At 41.8% G+C, this 7469-nt stretch overlaps 1 pseudogene; it reads right to left on the bottom strand.

Annotated features, from left to right (window-relative positions):
* Positions 1–2663: 2663 nt before the first annotated feature.
* On the bottom strand, positions 2664–6638 carry LOC104843243 (annotated as a pseudogene).
* Positions 6639–7469: the final 831 nt, after the last annotated feature.

The following is a 7469-nucleotide window of genomic DNA, read 5'->3' as shown; positions in this document are numbered from 1 at the left end:
TTACTTGTGTAGATGTTCAAATGCTATTTAGGCTTTTTTGGCATTCACAATCCGTCTGGAGTAAAGGCTGAACACATCCTTCAAAAGAAAACAGCAGAATCTTATCTGAAAACAGACAAATATGTAATGATTTTGGACTTAAACTAGTGGAAATCAAGTCTGGTACTATCCGAACTATCTCAGAAACAAAAAACCAAGAACAGCAGTTTCATAATCTATAAACTACATATAGAGTTTCTGGAATTAACTCTTTACAATATTTGTTTGCATATTTTTATCTCTTATAGATGTTCCTTTAAATGTTCAGAGAAAGCTGTGCAATTGGCTATGAATCTGTTTAGTTCACATACTAGATTTTCCAAAATATGCAGTTATTCATTAATATTTGCCAACCTCATCCCCATTACATTAAGAAAAAAGCAATTTCTCTGAAGGAGTGCCTATACCATTGTTAACACAGAAGGACCTGTTGGTATATATTGCATGCTCCCTTTCTGCATGTCTGGGTCTCTCCAATCAAAGGAAAGAGGGCTATGGGAGGAGAGAGGAAACAAGTATTTGTGGCCCTTCACAGTAATCAGTAAGCAAGATGCCGTCCTAGATCCAGGAACTGGGAAGTGCCTCCTGGTCCTACAGATTAGATTTGTACACTGCGTGTATTTTAGCACTGCTAATGGAATGAAATGCTTCCCTTGAAATAATATTTTCCTGGGCCATGTTTTCATCACCTTCCTGTGATACTGCAATCCAGGAGTCTATTTTGTGAGTTTTGAACTATCCGTGCTAAGTGTTACTGTTCATTGATAAGGAGAGCATCAGGGTTTCTTCTACTGCATTAGGCATATGCTTTCCATGACCATGACTGATTTGGGTGTCCACCAAAGGATTCCTGAAGGTGGCCACTGTCCAGGCATCTCAGCAGTGGCCACCTTCTTTCCCCCTTCAGCGGTTGAATCTGTTGGTTTACCAACAACTGTTCAGAAAATCGAAAGCACCAGAGGGGAGTAAAACTGTTCTGGTACCCAAGTTCAGACTTGCACCAGTGGATACCTAGCCAGTGTTGTCAGGGAGGTATTGTCATCCTACACCACTGCTGTCTGTGCTGCTGTGATCTTTGTAGCTCCCCAGGGTTATGGAGGAGGGATGAGTGAGATCTGGCCAAAGACCTTCCACTGCCTACCTTTCCCAGCCCCAGAAGAGGGATTTGCACATCCCAGGTAGGAATCACAGCCCCAGTCTGAGACAGTCAGGCCACACACAGCCTTTCTGCAGCAGAAGGGAGAACTGGCCAGGTGTCCCAGGAGCTTCCAGTAGGAACTCAGTTTGGTGGCCCAAGGCCTCTCCAAGGGCAGAGGCCCAGCAGCATCTCTCATGCTGGCACTGCCTGCTTCAGCAACCCCAGCCCTCCAGGGCCTCTGTCCTGGCCACCTGGGGTTTGGCACACCAGACTGATTGTAATTGTGATTGTATCCAAGTGTGTGTGAGTGTGGGTGTCAAGCATTTTACACTGCATTCTGCAAATTTTGCTCCTCTGCTTCAATCAGAAGTTAAACTCTTAGACCAACTAAGGTGAAAGTGGTTTGTATCAGACTAGTTACCCTTCTGGGTGACAAGTGCAGGAACATGGCCAGTTTGCTGTCCCCTGTTTGTGCTCCCCTCCCCTCTGAACCTTGAGTGTGTGTGATCCCTCCTCCTTGTGCTCAAGTGTCTGTGCTCTAACCCTGAATAGTAATGGAATACAAAATGTGCTAATAGGATGAGAGCTCCAAATCATCACCCTAGTGAGTACCCTATTAAAACCAATTACAAATTAACATTCAAATCTGTCCTCAGGTAAACCAAAGGGACCACACTTCTGTAGCTGCAAGCAGGCTCAAGAATGAGGGTCAGTTCTACAGCCCACCCTGTTCTGTACATTTAGGGAAGACAAAAGTCAATTTTGGCTTGCTGAGTAAGGTTGTCTCAAGTACAAGTGAAAGAAGAGAACCATGTTTCAAAGAAAGCAAGTGATGCATTTGTGTTTTTTCTTTGGTTGTTTCATCTTTTTTAAACACAATTTTGAAATATTCTGTGGATATATCTTACAAACTATGAGAATATAGGATTGCTTTGCGAAATTACAACTTTCAAACACTCTTCTGAGAAATTTTAAAAGTTGTGCTAGCAAAACTTTATGTTCTTCACTTTTAAGAATTGTTCAGTGTAAAACAGAGTACTTTTAAAAAAAAATTATTTTTGTTTTTAATTATTTTTTTCCCTGGGGAATCAAACCAACAGGATCTGTTGACAAATCTCTTTGGCAGCCTTAACATCAATGGTGGTTTTTCTGGATGCTCTAGAAAGGAAGTCCTTTCTAGAAAGAAGAAGACAGTTGACTGGAGGGTGCTGCTTGTGTGCCTTGAACATGGCTAGTTACAGTTCCTGTATGAGGGGTGTTAGTACTGGTATCCATTATGACAAGGCTCTGATCAGTTGCTATTTTTCAAAGCTCAGCTTCAGCATTTCTAATGTCACCATCTAAGACCCTTCTTGTGGTAGTAAAACAATAATTTTTGGTGGCTACTCCAGTTTTCTTGCTGACTCTAAATATCTTCATATTCTGTCATTCCCAGAAAAGAAGATGGAGACTTATTTTCCTTCTCATTTATCTGACTTGTGCCTGTCTAAGTAATGCTGCTGTCAAATTCAATATGTTCTAGCTCTTCGTCACTATCACTATCAATTGTAATCACAACTGGAAAAGAAAGTGCTGAATTACTTGTGTGATCTTTCTGGTGCTTCTACTTAAGCTTTTCCTTATTCTTTTTACAATGCCTCATTGTATAATTTTTCCTTCATAGACTGTCTCCATACTTGCACTCCTAATCTCTTTTTTTTCATTTTCTTACACTTTGTCTCACTTGTTTTGTTGTCTGAAAGGTTATCTTCATTTTTTGTAGCAGTCACTGAATTTTGATAAAATTTTCTTGTGGTCATTTCCTTTCTCTAAATTGTGCGGTCCGTGACTGTATTGTCCAAGTGGTGAGTTTCGTACTTCCTTTTTCCAACCGGCTTTTCACTTTCAATTCCCTCAGTACTTTCAGAGGGTGCCCTTGATATATTGCATGATTAACTCGTTGACCTGCAGCTTTCATAATAACAATAGTGTCTCTCATAGACTCCCCTCCAGCTATGCAGACTTATCATTTCAGTAAAAGACAGTATACTGTATTCTGGACTAGTAGTTTACCTTGAATAGTGAGCATTAGGCTGAGTCCTCCTCCTGCATGAGGATTCATAGACATCTTCAACCATGTTTTGACTATAAAAAGGAGAACACTTCTGGTATCTACTTTGGCAATTGTCTCTCATATAATAATCATGACTCTCTATGCTTCTTGATCTTCTTTTTCCAGGGCCTTTGCTATGCACTCATGATCTACTTACTGCTCTGGATGTAGTACAGTCATGACTTAGAGAGCCTCTCTGGCTTTCTTGAGAGGTGCTGGCATTATGAGTTCTCAATATTCTCTTGTTTCTTTTGTTCCTGTGTATGCTACTATCTCTGTTTCTTGATTATCTCATTTAAATTGACTTATGCCGCAATACTCCTTCATAGTCCTATGGCCATGACTGCCTCGACTGTGCTGGGAATAGGATTGTGGAATTGTGGACTTTCCTTTTCTGCACAATCTGTGATTACAAGGAGAGCACATTGTGTCCCTTCCTGAAGAGGGGCTTCAGATGAAGTCCTGTGGAGATAGATCTTTTACTTTACATTTGTTCTTATCATCTTTCTTCTTGACTGCAGGGGACGAGCAGTTTTACACCTACCTGCATTCTGTGAATATATGAATGAGTATGGCAAACAACTTCTGATTGGCTTATGTGACTACAACTGTGAAGCTGAGTTGGCTGCTGTTTCTTCACATCTTTCCTTTTCTTCCCTGACTGACTCCTCAGTGTCCAAGGACAGCTCAAATAGTTCTTGTGTCCTCTCAGCTAATGGCTTAACATGCCCAGCAATAACACAATGGTCCAAAGAACATTCACTGTCATTTAAGTCAGCATTAGCCTATTTCAGTTCTTTTCACAGAAAGTCCTCACCAGAACTTTCTGAAACCTCTAGAGGAGAACTTATTGTTGCATGAACTTCTTTCTTCTGAAATGGAACATGATAGCCCTGGAGTTTCATCACCCAAGGGGGATTGATCACTATCAGTCAGATGAACTGTGATCTAGTTCTTGAGAATCTGCCTCATATGGAGATATTGTAATAATTGATGAGTCTGAACAACTCTTTTCATCACACAGTGGAACAGGACAGTCATATTCAGCATGCTGATCATATGCTTCTAAGTTAAAAGGAGATAGGGCAAGACAAGAATTCAGCTGAAGTATGGTGTTCCCATGTTTGGGTGTTATGGTAAGGAAATCTCCAGCCATCAGGGCTGGCAAAAGAGCCATTTTCTGAAGGTCTGAGTAGGTACTCCTTAAATTCATCTTCATCATGAATTCTGTGGAAAATAAAACAGAGACTGCTTGCAGAGTAAGCATTCTGCTTTGGTTTTTGACCACTCCTGGACAAAAGAGAAACAGAACCTCTGGAAGCAGTGATCTGGATAGCCAACATTGTCAAATCTGTCCAAGCAGATAGGGCTTTAGAATCAGGAGATGCTCATTTAAAGTCACCAGATGTACTGGTTTTGGCTGGGATAGAGTTAATTTTCTTGATAGTAGCTTTTATGATGCTATGTTTTGGATTTGTGATGAAAACAATGTTGATAAACACAAGGATGTTTTAGTTATTGCTGAACAGTGTTTACAGAGAGCCTTTTCTGCATCTGACTGTCCTGCCAGCAAGGAGGCTGGGGGTGCACAAGAAGTTGGGAGGGGAGACAGCTGTGACAGCTGACCCCAACTAACCAAAGAGGTATCCCATACCATATGACATCATGCCCAGCAATAAAAGCTGTGAGACGAAGAAAGAAGTGGGAGACATTTAGAGTTATGGCATTTGTATTCCCCAATAACCTTTGCATAAGATGGAGCCCTGCTTTCCTGGAGATGGCTAAACACTTGCCTGCCAATCAGAAGTGGTGAGTGAGTGGATTCCTTATGTTGCTTTGCTTGCACGTACAGCTTTTGCTTTACCTATTAAACTGTCTTTACCTCAACCTACAAGTTTTCTCACTTTTACCCTTTTGATTGTCTTTCCCTTTCCACTGTGGGGGAGTGAGCAAGCAACTGTGTGGTACTTAGTTGCCAGCCAGGGTTAAACTACAGCAATTATAGAATCATAGAAACAGAATGGCTTGGGTTGGAAGGGACCTTAAAGGTCATCTAGTTCTAACCCCAGTGCCATAGGCAAGGATACCTTCCACTAGACCAGGCTGCTCAAAGGCCCATCTAACCTGGCCTTGAACACTTCCAGGGATGGGGCACCCACAGCTTCTCTGGGCAACCTGTTCCAGTGTCTCCCACGCTCACAGTAAAGAATTTCTTCCTAATATTTGATCTAAATCTACCCTCTTCCAGTTACACCTCATTCTATCACTACACTGCCTGATAAAGAGTCTTTCCCCATCTTTCCTTTAAGTCCCCTTTGAGTGGTGGAAGTCTGCAATAAGGTGTCATCAGAGCCTTCTCTCCTCTAGGCTAAACAACCCCAACTCTCTCAGCCTGTCACCATAGGGGAGGTACTCCAGCCCCTGGCCCTTGTCTGGGAAGCCCTCCTCCAATCTGTTGGCAGCTGATGCAGTTTACTTGTGCTACCTTACGGCAAAATGTTGCTACCCACTGCAAACTCCTTGGCTGCTGAAGTCATGTTCTACAAAAGAAAGAGACAGAAAGATCATTACTCTTCCAGAGAGAAAAAAAACTGTTAAAGTCTAGACAAAGAAACACATAACCATTTTCTTTAAAGTTGAAAAAGCCATCATTAGCCAGCACTAAGAGAATATAAAAAAAGAAACAACACAACACTAACTGCTTTGCTTGGTTTCTCTGCAAAACATTTGAGAAATGTAGGTGTCATGGGTAAATTTCATCCCAACATAGAAAGGAAGGACTCTGAAAAACATCCAGGCTTAGGAACTACATTTCTAGAAAACCTGCTTTCCCCAATCTCATCTGCCTTCACTAACATGAGCAGAACTGTCTTTTCTCCTCCATTTTTAAGTGGAGGTCCTCATTGGCAGAACCACCTCTTTCAGGGGAATGTAGGAGTCTGTAGGAACTTGTATTCACAAGAGTCCTAAACCAGCTATTCCCTTACAAATGCAGACATGCCAGAAATATAACAACTGACACCTCCTGCCCCCCAAAACACTGACATTCTTTCCACCCTTAGAAGCCCAGCCTTGACACTGGTGTTGTTTGTTTGTTCTGACTTCTAAAGGACCTCTTTTTTGCTTTTCAGTTCTACATTCCTCTTTACCTACTGATGCTGTTTCCCTGCTGTCCTCTTTTTCTCTGTCAAGTTTCAGCAGCTGTTCCCTTGCTGCAGACTGTCTGCAGAGCTCTGCAAGGCTCTCTGCAAAGCTCTTATGTGCAAAGGCACGTGAGAAACTAGATGGAAGTGGATCTTCTGGGCAGTTCTCCTGGCAGACAGCATGCTGTAGCTTCTTCTCACTGGTACTTCTATACTGCTCAAGCATTATCACAGAATAGAAGAATGTATAAGAATAGAATAAGAATGTATATCCACAGAATAAGATGTATCGAAAATGAACAAGAAATGCAACAGCGGGACACAGTAAGGCTTATGGTCAGAGGACAGACAATAGTCCAATCTAGTGACTTTGGAAGCACTAGCAGAACCAGACACATGACATTGCTAGGGGTGCTCCTGCACCAAGCTCATTACCCTGTGACATCACAGCAAGCTGAGTTCTGCTGGCTCCGGGGTCAACTGCCACTAGTACATAACATGCTGTGATTTACCTGATCTGTACATGCAGTGAGTAATTTTTAAACTGTTCAAGCAATTCCAGGTCTCTGTTTCACATTAAAATCAGGCTCTGAAGTGCTGCAAGTTTTAAATGGAACTTGAATCATGCTGGCCTATGTGAAGACTGCAGGCAGTCTTCACATTCTTAAATGACTGTTTTGAAGTGGTTCAGAAAGATTCTGATTAACATCGTCTGAGGCACATTTCCAAAAGACACCAACTTTTACATATTAAAAATATGAGAACAGTTAGTTCCATACTTAAATTAAACAAACCAACCAACCAACCAAACAAAAACCAACAAAGAAATATTTAACCTAAAGTACCAGTCTCAAAATTCTGCTGGGCCTCTACTGTTCATATACCCTCTGCCTCTGCTTTACTGAGCCAACAGTGCTGGTTACTACTGGTGGACCACGCATAAAGATTGTTGGCCTAGGTGACCTCCAGAGATGCTTTCCACTCTAAATTAGTCAATGGTTTTGTAACTATAGAAGAAACAGCCAGATACTGTTCCTACACCCATCCTCAGCTATGC

Source organism: Haliaeetus leucocephalus, unplaced genomic scaffold (genome assembly GCF_000737465.1).
Source record: "Haliaeetus leucocephalus isolate CR32 unplaced genomic scaffold, Haliaeetus_leucocephalus-4.0 Scaffold139, whole genome shotgun sequence".
Classification (NCBI taxonomy): domain Eukaryota; kingdom Metazoa; phylum Chordata; class Aves; order Accipitriformes; family Accipitridae; genus Haliaeetus; species Haliaeetus leucocephalus.
This window is presented reverse-complemented; position numbering and strand designations above follow the sequence as displayed.